Raw genomic sequence first — 24,506 nt, 5'->3', positions numbered from 1 at the left:
GGTGTTCAGTAAAGGAATTCTACACTGTATAGTGTTCAGTAAAGGAATTCTACACTGTATAGTGTTCAGTAAAGGAATTCTACACTGTATAGTGTTCAGTAAAGGAATTCTACACTGTATAGTGTTCAGTAAAGGAATTCTACTCTGTATAGTGTTCAGTAAAGGAATTCTACACTGTATAGTGTTCGCTAAAGGAATTCTACACTGTATGGTGTTCAGTAAAGGAATTCTACACTGTATAGTGTTCGCTAAAGGAATTCTACACTGTATGGTGTTCAGTAAAGGAATTCTACACTGTATAGTGTTCACTAAAGGAATTCTACACCGTATAGTGTTCAGTAAAGGAATTCTACACTGTATAGTGTTCAGTAAAGGAATTCTACACTGTATAGTGTTCAGTAAAGGAATTCTACACTGTATAGTGTTCGATAAAGGAATTGTACACTGTATAGTGACACCAATAAAGGTGTCCTGGGACACAACCTCCCAGAACCTCACCCATTACCCAGAACCCCAGCGAACGACAGACGGAGTTCCATGTAACCCCTCGATAGTTTTGATGACGATGGAGAGCCACAAGATGATCACAAATGGCGAGTTAGATAACAATGGTTTAACGTGTAGTTGCTGGTATACGTGAACCATTTGACCTTAAATGACCTGAACTAGCGCGAGAGACGCGATAGGTCGAGGGGCGATGGCTCAATTGCTTGTTAGGATATCTCTACTGCAGAATATCTCATTAGTCATAGAGTCCATGTGTGAGATAAGGTAAGTAGGACTGTGGCCCTTCGGGGCAAGACAATGGTACGTCGCGAGAGGACCTGATTTAAGATACTCTTAACCATTCAAGATTGATTGGCTGTGGTTCGCCCCGAAAGGCAGGCGAGCCAATTGGATCTCCGGCAGTTGTAACACCATTAAGAACCTTCCCGAAGAACAGATAGAATGGTTTCCCCCCTGATGGTGAAGTGACACACACACACACACACACACACACACTGACACACACACACTGACACACACACACTGGTGGCTCAGTAAGATGACTGAGGACATGGTCAATGCAGACATCTTACACTGATTGAGGAAGTTGTATAATAGTAAACAGTGTTCAAGAGATAGGGACCCCACGAGTGTACAACTCCCTCCACGTACAGTACAAGAGATGGGGCCCCACCAGTGTACAACTCCCTCCCCGTACAGTACAAGAGATGGGGCCCCTCCAGTGTACAACTCCCTCCCCGTACAGTACAAGAGATGGGGCCCCACGAATGTAGAACTCCCTCCACGTACAGTACAAGAGATAGGGACCCCACGAATGTACAACTCCCTCCACGTACAGTACAAGAGATGGGGCCCCACCTGTGTACATCCCCCTCCACGTACAGTACAAGAGATGGGGGCCCCTCCAGTGTACAACTCCCTCCCCGTACAGTACAAGAGATGGGGCCCCACCAGTGTACAACTCCCTCCCCGTACAGTACAAGAGACGGGGCGGCGCCCCCAGTGTAGAACTCCCTCCCCGTACAGTACAAGAGATGATGCCCCACCAGTGTTCAACTCCCTCCCTGTACAGTACAAGAGACGGGGCGCCCCCCACGAGTGTACATCTCCCTCCTCGTACAGCACAAGAGATGGGGCGGCGCCCCCAGTGTAGAACTCCCTCCTCGTACAGCACAAACAGGAAATTACCAATAGGTAATTACATAACACGCACTGTGTGAACATCAGTCCATTTCATTTATCTTGCGTAACTTAAGGCCTTATGTATTCATCAGATAAATACATCCAATGAATATTACTGTATATCAGGGGGACCATGAGTGACGGAAGAGCGATTCTGTCGCAGTCGTAACCTTCTCAAAACTCTTGTTCTCTAATAACAGTAGTTCCTCAACTGGTGGTGGGAAATGAACCCCTCCCTCCCTTTTTTTTTCGCTTGGCACATTAGCGTCTGGACCTGACGCTAATATAACATGGCTAAATGGTGCGTTGCTGGAATGTTGTGTGGTTTAGTGAGTGACTCTCTCCCTCTCTCTCATACTTGGGTAAGTAGAGGCGACTGAGTTGTGTAGGTGAGGTGGTTAGATACACACAGAGAGAAGTATTGGATTAGGATGAGCGCCATTGCTGTGTGTGGGGCCCAGGTCCACACACAGCTCGCGAGACGGTGTGTCCGTCACACACACCTCATAGAGATGTAGTCTAGTGTTTCTACCATGGACGGAGCTGGAGGTCAGCTGCTGCCTGGGTCAGCCCTGGAGGTCAGCTGTGTGGACATGGGTCCCACACACAGCTCACGAGACGGTGTGTCCGTCACATACCTCATAGAGATGTAGTCCAGTGTTTCTACCGTGGACGGAGCTGGAGGTCAGCTCCTGGCTGGGTCACACCTGGAGGTCAGCTGTGTTATTCGTGCCCGGGTCAGCCCAGAGTCCTGGCCACCCACACACACACACACACACACACACACACACACACACACACACACAGACCCAAAATGTAAACATGGTTCGTGTCATGGAGGAGGGCCCGTGTGTGTGTGTTGGAACCCAAAGAGCGACACCAGCTTTCATAAAAGGAAATAAAAGGAAACCCCTCCATTGCCTTTCCCGGCCACTCTTATTTCACAGATCTCTCTCTCTCTCTCTCTCTCTCTCTCTCTCTCTCTCTCTCTCTCTCTCTCTCTCTCTCTCTCTCTCTCTCTCTCTCTCTCTCTCTCTCTTCCACTAATCTCTAAGCCCAGCAAATTATAATTAAAGCTGTACATATATATTTTTTTTTTCTTTTTACAAACTAAAATGAAATTCCTCTCGAGCGAGCGAACCAGCGAGCGAGGGAGCGAACATGTTCGTCCTTGTTCAACGAGCGAACATGTTCGTCCTTGTTCAACGAGCGAACATGTTCGTCCTTGTTCAGCGAGCGAACATGTTCGTCCTTGTTCAGCGAGCGAACATGTTCGTCCTTGTTCAGCGAGCGAACATGTTCGTCCTTGTTCAGCGAGCGAACATGTTCGTCCTTGTTCAGCGAGCGAACATGTTCGTCCTTGTTCAACGAGCGAACATGCTCGTCCTTGTTCAGCGAGCGAACATGTTCGTCCTTGTTCAACGAGCGAACATGTTCGTCCTTGTTCAACGAGCGAACATGTTCGTCCTTGTTTAACGAGCGAACATGTTCGTCCTTGTTCAACGAGCGAACATGTTGTCCTTGTTCAGCGAGCGAACATGTTCGTCCTTGTTCAGCGAGCGAACATGTTCGTCCTTGTTCAACGAGCGAACATGTTCGTCCTTGTTCAGCGAGCGAACATGTTCGTCCTTGTTCAACGAGCGAACATGTTCGTCCTTGTTCAACGAGCGAACATGTTCGTCCTTGTTCAACGAGCGAACATGTTCGTCCTTGTTCAACGAGCGAACATGTTCGTCCTTGTTCAGCGAGCGAACATGTTCGTCCTTGTTCAACGAGCGAACATGTTCGCTCTGGTGTGCAACTTACTGTTGCTGCTTCTGTTGCCATGTTGCTTCCATACTGCCACTCCTGTTTGTCCCCTGTTGTGCCGCATAGCCTCTCCTGTTGGTCCTGTTGTGCCGCATAACCTCTCTTGTTGGCCCTGTTGTGCCGCATAACCTCTCCTGTTGGTCCTGTTGTACCACATAACCTCTCATGTTTGGTCCTGTTGTGCTGCATAACCTCCTGTTGGTCCTGTTGTGCCGCATAACCTCTCCTGTTGGTCCTGTTGTACCACATAACCTCTCCTGTTGGTCCTGTTGTACCACATAACCTCTCCTGTTGTTCCTGTTGTGCCGCATAACCTCTCCTGTTGGCCCTGTTGTGCCGCATAACCTCTCCTGTTGGTCCTGTTGTGCCCCATAACCTCTCCTGTTTGTCCTGTTGTGCCGCATGACCTCTCCTGTTGGTCCCTGTTGTGCCGCATAACCTCCTGTTGGTCCTGTTGTGCCGCATAACCTCTCCTGTTGGTCCTGTTGTACCACATAACCTTTCCTGTTGTTCCTGTTGTGCCGCATAACCTCTCCTGTTGGTCCTGTTGTGCCGCATAACCTCTCCTGTTGTTCTTGTGCCGCATAACCTCTCCTGTTTGTCCCTGTTGTGCTGCATAACCTCTCCTGTTGGTCCCTGTTGTGCTGCATAACCTCCTGTTGGTCCTGTTGTACCACATAACCTCTCCTGTTGGTCCTGTTGTACCACATAACCTCTCCTGTTTGTCATGGACGTTTGGAGAGGATGAGTGAGGAGAGGTTGATAAAGAGGATAGATGTGTCGGAGGTGAAGGGACAAGAAGAACAGAGAGACCAAATTAGAGATGGAAAGGATGAAGTGAAAAAAAAATTTCAAGTGATCGGGACCTGAACATATAGGAGGGTGAGAGGCATGCACGGGATAGAGTGAATTAGAACGATGTGGTTTACTGCGGTCGACGTGCTGTCACTTGGTCTGCACTAGAGTAAGTGAAGGTCTGTGAGGCTTGGTTGAGGAAAGGGAGCTGTGGTTTCGGTGCATTACACATGACAGCTAGAGAATGGATGTGAGTGGACGTGGTCTTTCTTCGTCCGTTCTGGCGCTACCTCACTAACGCAGGAAACTGCCATCAAGTATGGAAAAAAAAATTATGATAATCATTGTATCATTATTATTATTATGATGATGATGTATTATTGGACTATGTTTCCCGTTAGCAATTAGTATAATCTTTCCAAAGCTCTTGTGGTAGGTACCTACCACCACACATCTACCTCCTTGTGGTAGGTACCTACCACAGTACACCTCCCTCCTCCTCCTTGTGGTACGTACCTACCACAGCACATCTCCTACCTCCTTGTGGTAGGTACCTACCCCAGCACACCTCTCTTCTCCTCCTTGTGGTAGGTACCTACCACCACACATCTCCCTCCTCCTCCTTGTGGTAGGTACCTACCACCAGCACACCTCTCCCTCCTCCTTGTGGTAGGTACCTACCACCACACATCTCCTACCTCCTCCTTGTGGTAGGTACCTACCACCACATCTCCCACCTTCCTTGTCCCACACGCTGATCCTGTCAGCGTCCACCATCACTGAGGAATTCAATACGACCAGAAGTTTGTAGGAAGGACGAATGATGGCGCTAGTGTAGCGGGCGGCTGACCAGGTGGTGTGACAGCGGTAGGGTAGCGTACGGCTGACCAGGTGGTGTGACAGCGCTAGGGTAGCGTACGGCTGACCAGGTGGTGTGACAGCGGTATTGTATCGGGCGGCTGACCAGGTGGTGTGGCAGCGGTAGTTTAGCGTACGGCTGACCAGGTGGTGTGACAGCGGTAGGGTAGCGTACGGACTGACCAGGTGGTGTGACAGCGGTAGTGTAGCGTACGGCTGACCAGGTGGTGTGACAGTGGTAAGGTAGCGGGCGGCTGACCAGGTGGTGTGACAGCGGTAGGTTAGCGTACGACTGACCAGGTGGTGTGACAGCGGTAGGGTAGCCTACGACTGACCAGGTGGTGTGACAGCGGTATTGTATCGGGCGGCTGACCAGGTGGTGTGGCAGCGGTAGTTTAGCGTACGGCTGACCAGGTGGTGTGACAGCGGTAGTGTATCGGGCGGCTGACCAGGTGGTGTGACAGCGGTAGGGTAGCGTACGACTGACCAGGTGGTGTGACAGCGGTAGGGTAGCGTACGACTGACCAGGTGGTGTGGCTGCGGTAGGGTAGCGTACGACTGACCAGGTGGTGTGACAGCGGTAGGTTAGCGTACGACTGACCAGGTGGTGTGACAGCGGTAGGGTAGCGTACGGCTGACCAGGTGGTGTGACAGCGGTAGGGTAGCGTACGGCTGACCAGGTGGTGTGACAGCGGTAGGGTAGCGTACGGCTGACCAGGTGGTGTGACAGCGGTAGGGTAGCGTACGACTGACCAGGTGGTGTGACAGCGGTAGGGTAGCGTACGGCTGACCAGGTGGTGTGACAGCGGTAGGGTAGCGGGCGGCTGACCAGGTGGTGTGACAGCGGTAGTGTAGCGTACGACTGACCAGGTGGTGTGACAGCGGTAGGGTAGCGTACGGCTGACCAGGTGGTGTGACAGCAGTAGGGTAGCGGGCGGCTGACCAGGTGGTGTGGCAGCGGTAGGGTAGCGTACGGCTGACCAGGTGGTGTGACAGCGGTAGGGTAGCGTACGGCTGACCAGGTGGTGTGACAGCGGTAGTGTAGCGTACGACTGACCAGGTGGTGTGACAGCGGTAGTGTAGCGTACGACTGACCAGGTGGTGTGACAGCGGTAGGGTAGCGTACGGCTGACCAGGTGGTGTGACAGCGGTAGGGTAGCGTACGGCTGACCAGGTGGTGTGACAGCGGTAGGGTAGCGTACGGCTGACCAGGTGGTGTGACAGCGGTAGGGTAGCGTACGGCTGACCAGGTAGTGTGACAGCGGTAGGTTAGCGGGCGGCTGACGAGGTGGTGTGACAGCGGTAGGGTAGCGTACGACTGACCAGGTGGTGTGACAGCGGTAGGGTAGCGGACGGCTGACCAGGTGGTGTGACAGCGGTAGGGTAGCGTACGGCTGACCAGGTGGTGTGACAGCGGTAGGGTAGCGGACGGCTGACCAGGTGGTGTGACAGCGGTAGGTTAGCGTACGGCTGACCAGGTGGTGTGACAGCGGTAGGGTAGCGTATGGCTGACCAGGTGGTGTGACAGCGGTAGGGTAGCGTACGGCTGACCAGGTGGTGTGACAGCGGTAGTGTAGCGAACGGCTGACCAGGTGGTGTGACAGCGGTAGTGCATCGAGCGGCTGACCAGGTGGTGTCACTGGGCCAAGATAGCGGCGCACTTGGTCGCTGGCCCATCTACCTGGTCACTCCCTAGCCCTACCCTTGCCCCGCCTTACCTAGCCCTACCTAGCCCTACCCTTGCCCCGCCTTACCTAGCCCTACCTAGCCCTACCCTTGCCCCGCCTTACCTAGCCCTACCTAGCCCTACCCTTGCCCCGCCTTACCTAGCCCTACCTAGCCCTACCCTTGCCCTGCCTTACCTAGCCCTACCTAGCCCTACCCTTGCCCCGCCTTACCTAGCCCTACCCTTGCCCCGCCTTACCTAACCCTACCCTTGCCCCGCCTTACCTAGCCCTACCCTTGGCCCGCCTTACCTAGCCCTACCCTTGCCCCGCCTTACCTAGCCCTACCTAGCCCTACCCTTGCCCCGCCTTACCTAGCCCTACCTAGCCCTACCCTTGGCCCGCCTTACCTAGCCCTACCCTAGCCCTACCTAGCCCTAGCGTCTGCTTTACTCAGTCCCTTTGCCTGGTATGGCCCTTCTCATGTCTCTCCTTCATCCATACTTTGTCGCCCTTTCCCTACCCCCCTGCCAGGCCCTTGCCCTTACGTAGCCCTTCGTATATCAGACCCTTAACCCTCCCTGGCCCTTTTTCTCCTCCCCCCCCCCCTTTGCCTGGTCACGCCCACAACACAAGGACCCCCCCCTCCTCCCGCTCTCAGCAAACCCCCTCCTCCCGCTCTCAGCAACCACCCTCCTCCCGCTCTCAGCAACCACCCTCCTCCCGCTCTCAGCAACCACCCTCCTCCCGCTCTCAGCAGCACGTAACAGCAGTGGTCACAGCGCAGACATGAGTTACCTGGTTGGTGGTTCGCCATAGCTGGGATGGAGTTCCCCACTCGCGAGTGGACACGGGGTTATTTCTACAGGTGGACATAACCCCGTGTCCACTCGCGAGTCGCGGGGGAGAGTGCGTGTGTGTCAGGTTTTACGCGACTCGTCGCGAAGTGTAGCGTTCTCTCCCTCACCCAACTCTCACCAGCTCTCACTCAACTCTCATGAGCTCTCACTCAACTCTCATGAGCTCTCACTCAACTCTCATGAGCTCTCACTCACTCTCATCAGCTCTCACTCACTCTCATGAGTTTTCACTCATTCTCACCAGCTCTCACTCACTCTCATCAGCTCTCACTGACTCTCTTGAGCTCTCACTCAACACTCATCAGCTCTCACTCACTCTCATCAGCTCCCATCCACTCTCACCATTCCCCATCCACTCTCACCATTTCCCCATCCACTCTCACCCTCCCCCATCCACTCTCACCATCCCCCATCGACTCTCACCAGCTCCCCATCCACTCTCACCAGCCCCCCATCCACTCTCACCCGCTCCCATCCACTCTCATCAGCTCTCACTCACTCTCACCAGCTCTCAGTCACTCTCACCATCCCCCATCCACTCTCACCCGCTCTCACATCCACTCTCACCCTCCCCCACCCACTCTCCCCCGCTCTCACCCACTCTCCCCCGCTCTCACCCACTCTTTCATCCACTCTCACCCACTCTCCCACCCACTCTCACCCGTTATCTATTCCTTCGTCAGTTGCTACGACCCTCGCGCTGTTCCACCACTTATGACACAGGAAGGTCATGTCTGCTGCAGTAGCATGAGACATTAATGGTCAAATATACGCGGGGAACACTGGTATTATGAGCCCTCTTGAGCCTGGGGTTTAGCACTGTACTGACTTGGCTGATGGCGGTGACGTTAGATGTAGTGGGTAGTGCACTGCTATGATGTGGTAGTGGGTAGTGCACTGCTCTGATGTGGTAGTGGGGGTAGTGCACTGCTCTGATGTGGTAGTGGGGGTAGTGCACTGCTCTGATGTGGTAGTGGGGGTAGTGCACTGCTCTGATGTGGTAGTGGGTAGTGCACTGCTCTGATGTGGAAGTGGGGAGGAGGTCAGTCGAAATCGTGTTTAGGTGCACTTCTCCAACTCATCCTGTGGACGGTGGTGCGAAAATGGGATACATCTGTGCCTGAAGGACCGTGGACCAAGGGGGGCCCCCCGGGCCCCCCCAAAGGATTGAAATATATTGTGGATGACCAAGAAAAGTGTGAATATATGTGTGTATGTGTGTAGTTTGGTGGCGCAACATTGTGAATGCTATGGTAATTCACATGGGTTTCAGTGAGTTTCGGGGTCACATATCGTTTTGAAGAACCCCTCACTTGAACAATAAGGCTATCGTAAAGTGGTCCTGGTTTTGAGGGAATGGCTATTATACATGCTACACGTAGCTTGAAATGTAGGCAAGATGTAGCGTAAGTCGTGGCTGGTGGCTCTTCTGGTTCCGCTTGTGTTTTCGCCACAGCAAATCGTCAACATGGAAAGCCTCTGGTCTGTATTTAAGCATGAAGGTGTACCCATGTCCCATCTACTTTATTTTAGATCTTACAGTTTCTTTCACCGCAGTACAGTGGTTCCCAACTCCTACACTCCGTTTTCCATTTTCTGTTAGCATGGAAATGATATTCACTACACCCATTTCACTGTACACCAAGACATACACTTCACTACACCCATCTCACTGTACACCAAGACATACACTTCACTACACCCATCTCACTGTATACCAAGTTGTACACTTCACTACACCCATCTCACTGTACACCAAGTTGTACACTTCGCCACACCCATCTCACTGTACACCAAGTTGTACACTTCGCCACACCCATCTCACTGTACACCAAGTTGTACACTTCACTACACCCATCTCACTGTACACCAAGTTGTACACTTCACTACACCCATCTCACTGTACACCACGTTGTACACTTCACTACACCCATCTCACTGTACACACACACATATTCCTACATTACTTTGTACACAGGGGCAGTTAACGCTCACTACACAGACACACAGACAGACACACAGACAGACTAACAGACAGACTGACAGACAGACAGATAGACTGACAGACAGACACACAGACAGACAGACAGACACACACACACACACACACACACACACACACACACACACACACACACACACACACACACACACACACAGACAAACAGAGAGACAGACACCCAGACAGACAGACAGACACACACACAGACAGAGAGACAGACAGACAGACACAACGCCCTCCTTGTTCCTCCAGTAAAAGTGGAGGTGGTGCCCTTTCTGCCCCATTCCCCCAGCGAACTCTTTGTCACCGTGGTAATTTCGACCACAAAGAAGGTAGTGTGAGGGTGGTTGCGTGCGGGGAAGTGTGCTGTTGCCGTGACTGTGGGCAGTGGCGAGGGGTCGCATCTCTCTCCAACAGCTGCCCTCCAACACCATCATGATGCTCCGCCTGCCTCCCTCCCTCCCTCCCTCCAACACTGGGGGTTCCCTTCTCGTTACGACCTTACAACGTTTTCTTACCCCGCTGACCTTTCTTATTTCTATCTCTACGTTTTCTTTCTTCCTCGTGTATTTTCTTGCTCTGGTCTTATTTCGTATTTTGTTTTTCGTTTTTTTTTATTTTTTTGTCGTGTATTTCGTTAGTGGACTTGCCACCTGTTATTTCCGTTTGATAATGTTTCTAATTTTCACTGTTGCTTCTGTTGCTGGAAATCCATTTCTTCTTTGGTTTCCTTCTATTTTTCTTGTTGTTATCAACTGAGTATATTGAGTTATTTTTCCCTATTGTTATCACCTTACGTGTCAATATTGTCTGTACATGATTTTGATGTCTTAAAGTATGTTTTTCAAGTTTTAGAAGTATAAAGCTGTTAAAGAGTTGAAACCTATTAGTAAGCTTTATACTTTTTCCACACTGTTGACCTTAATGTGGAAATAATGCTTTCTCATGTATCTTTTTTAAAAAAATATATTTATTTTTAACAAAAAAGATTAAAGGGCTGAGCATTGCATAGTAGGCTTACACAATCACACATCAATGTGTGGCTTGTAAATTCCATTGAGTTGCTGAATCAACTCAAAGCTAGCCTGCCCTGCAATCCATATCTTGAGACAAACATTCCTTTCATAGTACCTAGGCAAACAAATACGGGTGTTCATAATGTCTATGCGAAGAAAAAATAAAATGTTGAATTAAGACCCTAAATATCAGTAATACCAATGTAATAATAATGCCCAGTGGCTATTTGGAAAGAAAGCCAAAACAGATATTAGATTCTCTCTGAGTATTGACATAGTTCATAATTTTGGTAAATTGATCGACAGAACAGAGTACTTGATCATCACCCTTCTATAAGTTACATACCTCCCATTGTAACAACAGGTAAAGGTTCTCCACATATTACCAAAAGCAACAAAGCATAGCAATAATGTAATCCCATTATATCTAAGAGAAAAAAATATGCCACCCCCCAAAAATATATTCTGTACAATAAGGTAGTTTTTATGCAAGAGATCGGGTAATAGTAATGGATAATTTGAATGCAAGTGTTGGTAATATGGCAGTTAAAGTCTGAGAAACTTGAAAATTTCAGCAAAGTGCAGTGCTCAGATTTTCAAGTTCTTCGGATTTGAATGAAAATTTCTGTTTATATATTAATCCTTATGGTAGTTAAGTAATCAATGACCTTGAAAATCTGAGCAAAATGCAATTTTCTAGATTTTTTTAAAATCATGGATTTTATTGGAAATTTCTGCATAGATGCTATCAAGCGTGCTGAATAAGAATCTGTGGTCCAAGCCTAACATTACACCAATTAGTCGAGTAATTCTCCCCTATCCCTGGGGATAGGGGAGAAAGAATACTTCCCACGTATTCCCTGCGTGTCGTAGAAGGCGACTAAAAGGGAAGGGAGCGGGTGGCTGGAAATCCTCCCCTCTCATTTTTTTTTTTTTTTTTTTTTTTTTTTTTAATTTTCCAAAAGAAGGAACAGAGAAGGGGGCCAAGTGAGGATAATCCCTCAAAGGCCCAGTCCTCTGTTCTTAACGCTACCTCGCTAATGCGGGAAATGGCGAATAGTATGAAAGAAAGAAAGATGATTTTGATGTGTCATAAAGAAAATATTTGGATCTTTTTTTGATATGAATGAAGTAGTTAGGCAGCCAATGCATGGGCGGGTCACTAGAGGGAATCGGGATGATAGAAGACAGGTCAGGTCATGTTAGGTCATGTTAGGTCAGGTCAGGTCATGTTAGGTTATGTCAGGTCATGTTAGGTCAGGTCAGGTCATGTTAGGTCAGGTCAGGTCAGGTCAGGCCATGTTAGGTCAAGTCAGGTCATGTTAGGTCAGGTCAGGTCATGTTAGGTCATGTCAGGTCAGGTCAGGTCAGGCAGACGCCTCAAAACGGGCAATGGAATATGCCACAATGGGGACCGCTGGTGGGTGAGAGAGTATGGTCATTTGGCACAGTTAGGTGGGTGTACCTTAAGTAAGGCACCTTTGAGTTACTTAAGATGATAAAAAAAAAAGGGAGATTGGGATGGGGACTCAAGGCAGGAAGGGAACATGAAAGGCTATACCTGAAATAAGATCAGAGAACAGGTGATTCTAAACTAACTTCCTATTTTCCACAGTTACCTGATGGTAATGATGTAAACACATCAATGCTGTTCATGTAAATTGGACACAGATGTAAATACTACGACCCATGTAAATCGCAAAGAAGAAGAATTAATTTAATATCCACAAATAACACGAGTATTTCAAATCTATACCCTCGTAAATCGCAAATAAAAATTAGCTTAATGAATACAAATAACATGAGTATTTCCAAATTATATGAACTGATATCATATGCTGTTACAGAAAACCCGAAAAGACTGTATCGAAGTCTCTGATACATATGATTAAACATGATTATTAAAACATTTACTCATTGGACTGACACCAGCTATTCACAAAATTGTGATTATCCGAGACAGAAGATGGTGTTTTGATTTGTTGAAAGCAGCCTTGGTGCATTTAGGCAAACTTAACGCTGATACGTACTTAAAAATTCTCTTCTCACTTATACTATTGACGAAAAATAAGATTAAACTGGATTTTTGGGGGCGCCATATGTACACTTCCTACGCATTTGGAAGATACAGGAAAATGTGATGTACTCTTAACCATGGGGGAGTTATTGCTTTATGAGTCTAACACTCCAAGTGTGAACTGGAATGTAGATAGTTGATCAAGACTGAAATTACCTAATTAAATTGATGAATGCTATTTTTCTAGACCGGGTAATTAATAGATCAACCAAAGACAAATATATCCACGATTTTGGCTTCGCCAAACGACAGAGCCGTGATCATATTGTACGAGTTAAGGGGAAGTGAAGACCATAATATTATAAAACTAGATGGTAAATCAAAAAAATTTCTAATTTCAAGGTGACGCGGTAACTGATAACTTATTATGACTAAACAATTTAACAAACTTCGCCCATATATATCAGAAAGATAACCGCTCAGCCTCACGGAAAACATAAATTATTAAGATCGCGAAATAACGTTTGACAAGAACATTCTCTTCTGTAACAAAACATCTTTTCATAAAAAAAATTCATTAGCATTTTTTTTTATACGTATTCGCCATTTTCCGCTTTAGCGAGGTAGCGATTAGAACAGAGGACTGAGCCTTAGAGGGAATGTCCTCACTAGGCCCACTTTTCTGTTCCTTCTTTTGGAAAATTATTAACGGGAGGGGAGGATTTCCAGCCCCCCGGCTCCCTCCACCTTTTAGTCGCCTTCTGCGACACGCAGGGAATACGTGGGAAATATTCTTTCTCCCCTATGACCTGCATTTATCAGCATTTATAAGTGTTATATGTAACAACTGGGGCCCAAAAGTATACTTTGCCCTTCTAAAAGTATTCGATGCATTATTGTATGCGACTCGTGTGTTAATTGAAATCCCATGTAAGAGAGTACGAGCCATGTACATCATGTAAGAGGGTACGAGCCATGTACATCATGTAAGAGGGTACGAGCCATGTACATCATGTAAGAGGGTACGAGCCATGTACATCATGGATAAATGAACTAAACCAGGCACAGAGTCTCCCGTAAGGGTTGAACGTGCCGAGTGGTGTACCACAAGGGTAGCTCCTTGACCCCATCCATTTCATAATAGTCATAAATGAATGTAGAACATTGGTTTTGTATCTCAGATGTCTAAAGTTCCTAACGCTACTGAGGTATAGACGTATGAGGTAGTGAAATACAAACTAGCGGAGTGGTTTGACAAATGATATCTGATTTAGCTTAGATATTAAATTGTTTACAGATAACAACAGTCAGGCTGAAGCGTTTTCAACTACCACCCAAATGTCCCAGGTTCGAGTCCTTGCTGTTGCTGCTCTCTCAACTACACTATTTTTATTACCACACATCTCTCTTACCCTTTCATTACTTACTCGATCAAACCACTTCACACCACACATTGTCCTCAAACATTTCATTTCCGACACATCCACCCTCCTCCGCACAACCCTATCTGTAGCCCACGCCTCGCAACCATACAACATTGTTGGACCCACTATTCCTTCAAACATACCCATTTTTGCTTTTCGAGATAACGTTCTCGCCCTCCACACATTCTTCAACGCTCCTAGAACCTTCGCCTCCTCCCGCACCCTGTGACTTACTTCCGCTTCCATGGTTCCATCCGCTGCTAGATCCACTCCCAGATATCTAAAACACTTCACTTCCTCTAGTTTTTCTCCATTCAAACTTACTTCTCAGTTAACTTGTCCCTCAACCCTACTGTACCTAATAACCTTGCTCTTATTCACATTTACTCTCACCTTTCTTCTTTCACACACTTTACCAAACTCAGTTACCGACTTCTGCTGCAGTTTCTAACCCGAATCAGCCACCATCGCTGTATCATCAGCGAACAACAACTGAATCATTTATCAAGCCCTCTCATCCACAAAAGACTGCATACTTGCCCCTCTCTCCAAAACTCTTGCATTCACCTCCCTAACCACCTCATCCCTAAACAAATTAAACAACCATGGAGACATCACACACCCCTGCCGCAAACCGACATTCACTGGAACCAATCACTTTCCTTTCTTCCTATTCGTACACATGCCGTAAATCCTTGATAAAAACTGTTCACTGCTTCTAGCAACTTGCCTCCCACACCATATACTCTTAAAAAAACACTTCCACAAAGCATCTCTATTAACCCTATCATGTGCCTTCTCCAGATCCATAAATGCTTCATACAAATCCATCTGTTTTTATAAGTATTTCTCACATACATTCTTCAAAGCAAACTCCTCATCCACCCAAATCCTGTACCACTTCTGAAATCACACTGCTCTTCCCTAATATATATGTATATATATATATATATATATATATATATATATATATATATATATATATATATATATATATTTATTTTGCTTTGTCGCTGTCTCCCGCGGTTGCGAGGTAGCGCAAGGAAACAGACGAAAGAAATGGCCCAACCCACCCCCCTACACATGTATATACATACACGTCCACACACGCAAATATACATACCCATATATCTCAATGTACACATATATATACACACACAGACACATACATATATACACATGCACACAATTCACACTGTCTGCCTTTATTCATTCCCATCGCCACCTCGCCACACATGGAATAACATCCCCCTCCCCCCTCATGTGTGCGAGGTAGCGCTAGGAAAAGACAAGGGCCCCATTCGTTCACACTCAGTCTCTAGCTGTCATGCAATAATGCCCGAAACCACAGCTCCCTTTCCACATCCAGGCCCCACAGAACTTTCCATGGTTTACCCCAGACGCTTCACATGCCCTGATTCAATCCATTGACAGCACGTCGACCCCGGTATACCACATCGATCCAATTCACTCTATTCCTTGCCCGCCTTTCACCCTCCTGCATGTTCAGGCCCCGATCACTCAAAATCTTTTTCACTCCATCTTTCCACCTCCAATTTGGTCTCCCACTTCTCCTCGTTCCCTCCGCCTCCGACACATATATCCTCTTGGTCAATCTTTCCTCACTCATTCTCTCCATGTGCCCAAACCATTTCAAAACACCCTCTTCTGCTCTCTCAACCACGCTCTTTTTATTTCCACACATCTCTCTTACCCTTACGTTACTTACTCGATCAAACCACCTCACACCACACATTGTCCTCAAACATCTCATTTCCAGCACATCCACCCTCCTGCGCACAACTCTATCCATAGCCCACGCCTCGCAACCATACAACATTGTTGGAACCACTAATCCTTCAAACATACCCATTTTAGCTTTCGGAGATAATGTTCTCGACTTCCACACATTTACATACACATTTATACTCATGTACATAGCTCACCTTAATCCATTCCTGTAGTTAATTTTCTTTAGTAAAGAATATTTGTGATCATATTGATGATATATATCCTTGGTCTCCGCTTACCATCTGTGTATTTCGAAGTTTCGCCTCTGTTCACCACATCATGCCATAGGTTGGTTGGGCTTTTGATGAATCTGTAATACTGGATGAGAAATTATTTGTTAAAACTTCTTCTTTTTTTTTCTTCTTCCCAGGTCAAACCGGTTTGTCATGGTGTCTTGTGAATGACACTCCCTTCTCGGGTGTCATTTCTGACACAGGTCGTGTGTGTGTGTGTGTGTGTGTGTGTGTGTGTGTGTGTGTGTGTGTGTGTGTGTGTAAATGTTGTGTATCAGCCTCGTAGTTAGATGTATGTATTGTGTCAACTGTTTTGGGTGCTACTGTGTGCATTAAACTTGTATTTGCTTCGATGGATCATTTTTCATATCTTTCTAACATTAATGAGGTAGTTAGACAGGTGCTCTTCTCTATTGGTGATTGGGTGAATAAGGTCGTCTACCCCTCTATCAGTAGGTAGTTAGGTGGGTAGTAGGCCCCTTGTTAGTATAATTACTCTCCTTGTCAGGAGGTACAGCGCTGATCTTGGAAACCAAGGCTACAGAACACTGAAGTGTGGCAGGATCTTGTATCTATGGGCTCGCTCCTGACCACTGCTTGGCTAGGAGAAGGACCTTCCTTTCCGGGTTCCTTGGTCATCCTTAAGGAAAGTGGGGAATTTCTTGGCTTAACTTTGCATCGGATGTCTCCTGCCGCCTGGATTTGGGGCCGGTTTGAAATATTTTTATTTAAGTCTGTGTCTCTCATGCTCCTCGAATGAAACCTGCAGTGAATTAAGACTTAGGCGTGTGTGTGTGTGTGTGTGTGTGTGTGTGTGTGTGTGTGTGTGTGTGTGTGTGTACTGCTCATCTTCTTCTACTTCCTCTCTTGCCGCTAACCTAACCTCAGACCCAAGATTGTTAATACAGTGCGTTCTCCACAAGTTGTATTTCAATTTATGCAGGTAAAAGGTTTTAACTTCATCATGTAGAACGATTATGTATTCTCTTACTTATACCCCTTGTCGAAAGAAAGGGTAGGCGAGGGTAAGCGATAGTAGGCGAGGGTAAGCGACAGTAGGCGAGGGTAAGCGACAGTAGGCGAGGGTAAGCGTCAGCAGGCGAGGGTAAGCGACAGTAGGCGAGGGTAAGCGTCATTAGGCGAAGGTAAGCGACAGTAGGCGCGGGTAAGCGTCATTAGGCGAGGGTAAGCGACAGTAGGCGAGGGTAAGCGACAGTAGGCGAGGGTAAGCGACAGTAGGCGAGGGTAAGCGTCAGTAGACGAGGGTAAGCGACAGTAGGCGAGGGTAAGCGTCAATATGCGAGGGTAAGCGACAGTAGGTGAGGGTAAGCGTCAGTAGGCGAGGGTAAGCGACAGTAGGCGAGGGTAAGCGTCATTAGGCGAGGGTAAGCGGCAGTAGGCGAGGGTAAGCGGCAGTAGGCGAGGGTAAGCGGCAGTAGGCGAGGGTAAGCGTCAGTAGGTGAGGGTAAGCGTCAGTAGGTGAGGGTAAGCGTCAGTAGGTGAGGGTAAGCGGCAGTAGGCGAGGGTAAGCGACAGTAGGCGAGGGTAAGCGTCAGTAGGTGAGGGTAAGCGACAGTAGGCGAGGGTAAGCGACAGTAGGCGAGGGTAAGCGGCAGTAGGAGAGGGTAAGCGACAGTAGGCGAGGATAAGCGACAGTAAGCGAGGGTAAGCGACAGTAGGCGAGGGTAAGCGACAGTAAGCGAGGGTAAGCGACAGTAGGCGAGGGTAAGCGTCAGTAGGCGAGGATAAGCGACAGTAAGCGAGGGTAAGCGACAGTAGGCGAGGGTAAGCGTCAGTAGGTGAGGGTAAGCGTCAGTAGGCAAGGGTAAGCGACAGTAGGCGAGGGTAAGCGTCAGTAGGCGAGGGTAAGCGACAGTAGGTGAGGGTAAGCGACAGTAGGCGAGGGTAAGCGTCAGTAGGCGAGGGTAAGCGACAGTAGGCGAGGGTAAGCGACAGTAGGCGATGGTAAGCGTCAGTAGACGACGGTAAGCGACGGTAGACGAGGGTAAGCGACGGTAGACGAGGGTAAGCGACAGTAAGTGAGGGTAAGCGTCTGTAGGCGAAAGTAAGCGACAGTAGGCGAGGATAAGCGACGTCTGTCGACCTCTCTGAAACACACGCCTCAGGCTTGATAGATATTAGGCGTGGCAACGAGTGGCAATAGACTTGTGGTAATTGTTCACAATGAAACCCCGTCGTCTTTACCTTTGAACGTGATCTCACGACCCATACAGCTGTCGGTAATGCAAGAGAAAAAGGTGTATGGATGTCACGTATGTGTGTGATATGATTTTTTCCGCTCAGAGGTTTCGACATAATTCAGAAAAGATGATTCTATTTTTCATTGGATTATAGTGTTCAAATTGCTTGATACATTACGTTATGCGATACATTTTCCGCCTTTGATGCTGTGTTTTTGCTGCCCATGTGAAGTATACAGAAAGGAGTTTCATGTGGCCATACACGACCATTTCTTCTTAATCACTCTATATATATGATCATGAGTCCTTAATCACCCTACATAATACGACCATCAGTCCTTAATTACTCTTAAGAAAACAGTTTTTATCTTAACGAGAGAATAGAATTACCATCATAGTTGTAGATCAACATTTTCCGATGTGAAATCATGGATAGAAGTAAAAATTTAAGTTATGTCGACAATAATTTTTTTTTTTTGGCTCCATTTTGGGTATAGATTTTTTGAAATGGGCTTATATTAACTTCATACTTATTAGTATGATTAGCATTAATCATTAATTTCAAAACTTCAGTATCATGTAATACACCTGTACTTCAGCCATCTGACCATGTAATACACTGATACTTTCAGCCATCTATCATGAAGTACACTGATACTTCAGCCATCTATCATGAAGTACACTGATACTTCAGCCATCTATCATGAAATTCCCTGATACTTTAGCCATCGACCATGTAATACACTGATACTTCAGCCATCTACCATGTAATACACTGATACTTTAGCCATCTATCATGAAATATACCTATACTTCAGCCATATTTCATGTAATACACTGATACTTCAGCCATCTATCATGAAATACACCTATACTTCAGCCATATTTCATGAAATGCACTAATGCTTCAGTCATATTTCATGTTATACACTCTGACACTTAACCATTCAACTAGGAGCGCGCTCGTCCGTCATATAATATTACACTGATATGAAACTTCAAATGTTTCAGTTATACGTATACAAAGTTGATGTTGTTCAATAATAATGATAATAATAAGGTTTTCCCATGAATCCTGGTAGTAGTATGAAATATATTACACACACACACACACACACACACACACACACACACTGAATATTCTCATTTACCTAAGACACGCGACCGATATCAGTACTTGTTTTGATCAAGCTACCCCTCGTTCTCTCTCTCCATGTAACTCAGATGGGACCTCTGATTGTCGACTCATGACGAAACCACAAGTCGCCCCTGGTTCTGGATTGTCGCCTGAAACGAACTGCTTTTATATCAACGTAATTGGCCAGCCATTATTCCGTCATTGATTAGCGTTTTATTCTGAATTACTTTAAAAGAGAGAGAGAGAGAGAGAGAGAGAGAGAGAGAGAGAGAGAGAGAGAGAGAGAGAGAGAGAGAGAGAGAGAGAGAGAGAATTGATTCACAGTCACTTCCGATATTTCATTTGTATTCAGTTTCGAAGTCGTTTTGACGTGACGTTTCTCCTCCGAGTCCTTCGCGGAGTTGAATTAGGGTATTAGGCCCTTGTGTGTTCAGTGTCAGCGATGGTAAAAGTTTAGATTCACATCACAGTGTGAGGATGGGAGAGGGTAGGCTGTCCTCTCTAGGGTTTGTGTGGCACTATACGAGAGTCCTAGCCACCTCCTCCTTCTTCTTCTTCTCCTCCCCAGCGCCCCCGGGCTACACTTGGCAGCGACTGAGCATCCTCAGATGGCGAAGAGAGCGTTCTGCTCTGGCAATATGAGCAGCGTGTGAACTTCCAGTGTCAATATAAGCGGTATATCCCCCCACACACACATTCGGCCATGAATGAACCCTCAGCGCGCGTTTGAAGAAGCGATGTGATTTCGAGCGACGGCATTTGGATGGTTTGTATGTCCGTAGATTAAACAACTCTACCACGATTGTAAGAAATGTTTTAACACAGGATTTGGATATGTGACATGTCTTGCTTCACTGAGACAACACTTGTCAGTTTAGCTTTCACAGAGAATTATTATCAGACAAGAAAAGGAGCAGCGTAGTATTGTATGCAGATGCCATGAATGAAGACTTTAACCCACGTTTGAACATAGTCAAGTAGGTCTCTGTCTTCTGGCCTTTTTTTCACACACGTATATACAAACTCGTGGCCTTTTTTCCCTTGTACACACCTCTCTCCCTAACGATGAACTGTGGTATAAACATTAAGCAATTGTGAAATAGAGATTAAGGGAAGAAATTCAACTTACCTAAAGATCTGGGGGGGTAAATAGATTGATGGTCAGTGTTGCCTGTAGCAATTAGACAGTAGTAATTGTAGCTGGGCCTGTAGTAGCAGTCTGCCAGTCTGTGATCACACCTCAGTCTTCCGTGACTGGCCCCAACCTGTTTTTCATAGGTTCACCTTGATCTCCATTTTCTTCATCCTACCAAAGACATAGAGAGAAAAACCAACAACAAACCTAAAGTTTATCAGCATAAACTTTGGTTGTTTTAGCTAAAAAAAAAAAAAAATTATCATATGCATTTACTTTCTTTTAGCTAAAGTATTAGTTTTAGCTTCTGTGTGGTAGGTAGGCATCCCCTATGTCAATGAGAAACCCAGCAATTACTTTCAAATTCTATTTTTCTACACAGTTATTTTTCTATAAATTATGATTATATGTATATATATATAGATATATTTCAGTTCTGGATCATCACCACTTAGAATACAGGGTTCAAGTCTTACGAATTATTTGCCTTGATCGCTTAATAATCATTAATCGACGATTTCATTCTATAATCTTGGGATGAACAGTCCATTGAAAGACGAGTGTCAAGTGTTTTTATCATGTGTGGCGAGCGAGCGAGCGGTCGAGGGAGGGAGGGAGCGAGTGTGTGTGTGTGGGAGAGCGAGGTAGCGGAGCGACGAATACTCCTCCGTCTGTCGTGCACGGCGGTCACCCACCGACTACTTGCCAGGGTGATCGCGCGCCTCCCACAGTGGATCGCACTCGTGCGTCCGTCCGTGTGTGTGTCTGTTGTCCAACTTAACACCACCACCCACCCACCCCATGAGCGCTCCACCCAAAACCCACCCCGCCCTTATCCTGCGGTCCTCCTCCATCCTGCAGGACTCGGGTACTCTGCTGTGTCATTTGCAACCGGTGCTCCAGCGGTGGTAATGGACAGTTTATGTTTCGCGTAGCTTCGTCCACCTGTGAGTCTACTTGATTTTAAGGAAACGTATGTGATGTGGTGTGCGTCTTGGTGAGGTTGCAACCTTCTACGTCTCTTTGGTGCTGAGGTTTCCCCCCACCCACCTCTCCGACTCCACCCACATTGCTTATCTTCTCCACCCGCGTTTTTCCACCCTCTCCGACTCCACCCACTTTCCTCATCTTCTCCACCCGGGTTGCTCCCCTCCGACTCCACCCACATTGCTCATCTTCTCCACCTCTCCGACTCCACCCACATTGCTCATCTTCTCCACCTCAGGTTTTTCCCACCTCTCCGACTCCACCCACATTCCTCTTCATCCGGGTTGCTCCCCCCTCCGACTCCACCCACATTTCTCGTCTTCTCCACTCAGGTTACCCCTCTCCGACTCCACCCACAGGTTTTTCCCACCTCTCCGACTCCACCCACATTTCTCATCTCCATCCAGGTTTCCACCTCTCCGACTCCACCCACATTCCCCTTCTTCTCCATTCCGTAACTCCATCCACTTCCAACAAGACAGTGATAGACACACTGTCCAGGGAGTCGTACCACACTTTACTGCTCCTCCCTCTCCTAGCTGTATTGTCTCACCCTTCCCCTGCTTCCCCCATTCCCCCTATCTCCCACAACCATACCTTCTGACCCTTCCCCATTCCCCTCATCCCCTTCCCCCTTTACCTCCCACAACCTGTCACCTCTTCCTCTTGTAACCATACTCTCTCATCCTTCCTTTCTACTGGTCATACGGCTCACATCCACACTTCCTTCGCCGAAAAGGGAGAATTCTGTCTCAGAAACTTCGATTCTGGAGCTGCATGGGGGTACTAATGATTTGGCCAGAACACCCTTCGTAACACACAGGCATTTCTTTATTTCACCGTTCTACCACAGTGAAGTAAAGAAATGCCTGTTGTCGGTAGGAAAGGGCCAGGTGACTCAAAAGAAGAGATTGGGTAAACTGTCCTTCCTTGCACTGTTCTACCACTTTAGTTTGTACTAGAAAATGAGCGTCTGTCGCATTATATATATTATTATCCTTCTTCAGATTTCTATGCCTGTATTAACTGTCCTTCCTTGTACAGTTTTACCACTTTATGTAGTGCTAGAAAATGAGCGTCTGTTCTATTGTATATATTATTATCCTTCTTCAAATTTCTACACCTATATTAACTGCCTTTGGGCTACGTGCCTTATCATTTTCATTCATACTGTGATCCCACTTCATCATTGCAAGAGAACTATCAACCATCAGTAGTTACGCCTCTAAACTGCTTTTATTACGTATGTGTTTCGATGACTGTGATGCTGATCAACACTGAAAGTTTGACTGAAAGCCACATCCAGTGTAACTTGTCGAATCTTATGTTTACCACAGCCCTTACCAACCACAATATTTCCAGCAAAAAAACCACTTTCGTTTCTATGTAGTAGATTAATGTGCTATATTAAAGCCGCGTTTGCGTACGTTTCTACGTAACGTGGATCGTCTATCCCTTGGTGGTGACTGAAAGGGATTTTCCCCATCCTGAAACCAGCATGTGAGGAGGCGTTCTTGTTACAGACGACTCGGTGGGTTTTTTGAAGTTGAAGAACCAGTCAAGGGTAAGCCCAGGCTTGTGTGTCCCGGGTCGACAAATGGGAAAGGGGGAAAATGATTTCTAGTGTTCTTGAATAGGTCACAGGTAACGTGAGGTATGTGGTCCCATGAGTTTTAATGTGAGGCCATGACATCAGACCGGTGACTTACATCGAAGGTCCTGAGGTGAAAAGATGAACCAGAATTACTGGTTGTTGAATTGAGGTTAGTATGCGAGGGGGAGAAAAATATGGTTAGATCTGTGTTGTAATCCCGTCTGTTGATGAAGTGTTGTGGCCGAGGGTTGTAGGTGAAAATACGAGAGAGTGTTGGATCATGTTACTGGAGCGCTTCACGCGATGCGAGAGGAAGAGGAGGAGGAGGAGGAAGAGGAAGAGGAAGAAGAGGTGGCTAACATTATGGTATAGTCATGAGACACCACACAGGGGAACCCAACCCCTCTTGACAATCTTTAGAGAGAGAGAGAGAGAGAGAGAGAGAGAGAGAGAGAGAGAGAGAGAGAGAGAGAGAGAGAGAGAGAGAGACTTAGCAATACGTTATGAGTTCATTGCAGTGGTTTGTTTGCATGTCTCTCTGTACGAGGAGGCAAACTTTATGGTATAGTCACAAGACACCAGACAGGGGAACCTCTCTTCGCAATCTTTACAGAGAGAGAGAGAGAGAGAGAGAGAGAGAGAGAGAGAGAGAGAGAGAGAGAGAGAGAGAGTCTTAGTAATACGTTATGAGTTCACTGGCTTGAGTGGTTTGTTTGTGTGTGCGTGTCTCTCTTTCTCTTTACGAAGTACGCGTAGTTCCGCTGCGTACTCGCGAGGAAGTTACCAATACGAAGTTGGAGGGGCGATATCTGGCGAGGTGTGAGGACCAGCTCAACCCTGATGGAGTGAGGTGTGAGGACCAGCTCAAACCTGATGGAGTGAGTTGTGAGGACCAGCTCAGACTTGGCGGAGCGAGGTGTGAGGACCAGCTCAGACCTGATGGAGTGAGGTGTGAGGACCAGCTCAAACCTGATGGAGTGAGGTGTGAGGACCAGCTCAGACCTGATGGAGTGAGGTGTGAGGACCAGCTCAACCCTGATGGAGTGAGGTGTGAGGACCAGCTCAACCCTGATGGAGTGAGGTGTGAGGACCAGCTCAGACCTGATGGAGTGAGGCTCAACCCTGATGGAGTGAGGTGTGAGGACCAGCTCAGACCTGATGGAGTGAGGTGTGAGGACCAGCTCAAACCTGACGGAGAAGACAGAAGTACCAGCTGTCTGTCTCCAGCTGGGTGATGAACGTATAGCATGGCCATAGAATACTTGGAATGGTGAAGGATTAGAATACTTGGAA

General features: G+C 47.2%; 1 protein-coding gene and 1 long non-coding RNA gene across 2 annotated transcripts in view; one reads left to right on the top strand and one right to left on the bottom strand.

The window, feature by feature from the left end:
* LOC139764823 (uncharacterized) overlaps positions 1-21,368 on the bottom strand; it is a 399,407-nt gene extending 378,039 nt beyond the window's left edge. The window contains exon 1 of the mRNA XM_071691794.1: positions 20,627-21,368. The gene's annotated coding sequence lies outside the window, so the exon portion shown is untranslated. The remainder of the gene's footprint in view (positions 1-20,626) is intronic.
* The window catches only part of LOC139764826 (uncharacterized), a 735,103-nt gene that overhangs the window by 686,228 nt on the left and 24,369 nt on the right, over positions 1-24,506 (top strand). The gene's annotated exons all lie outside the window — the stretch shown is intronic.

This window comes from Panulirus ornatus, chromosome 51 (genome assembly GCF_036320965.1).
Source record: "Panulirus ornatus isolate Po-2019 chromosome 51, ASM3632096v1, whole genome shotgun sequence".
Classification (NCBI taxonomy): domain Eukaryota; kingdom Metazoa; phylum Arthropoda; class Malacostraca; order Decapoda; family Palinuridae; genus Panulirus; species Panulirus ornatus.
The sequence above is the reverse complement of the archived record's forward strand: the minus strand, read 5'-3'. Positions and strand labels throughout refer to the sequence as shown.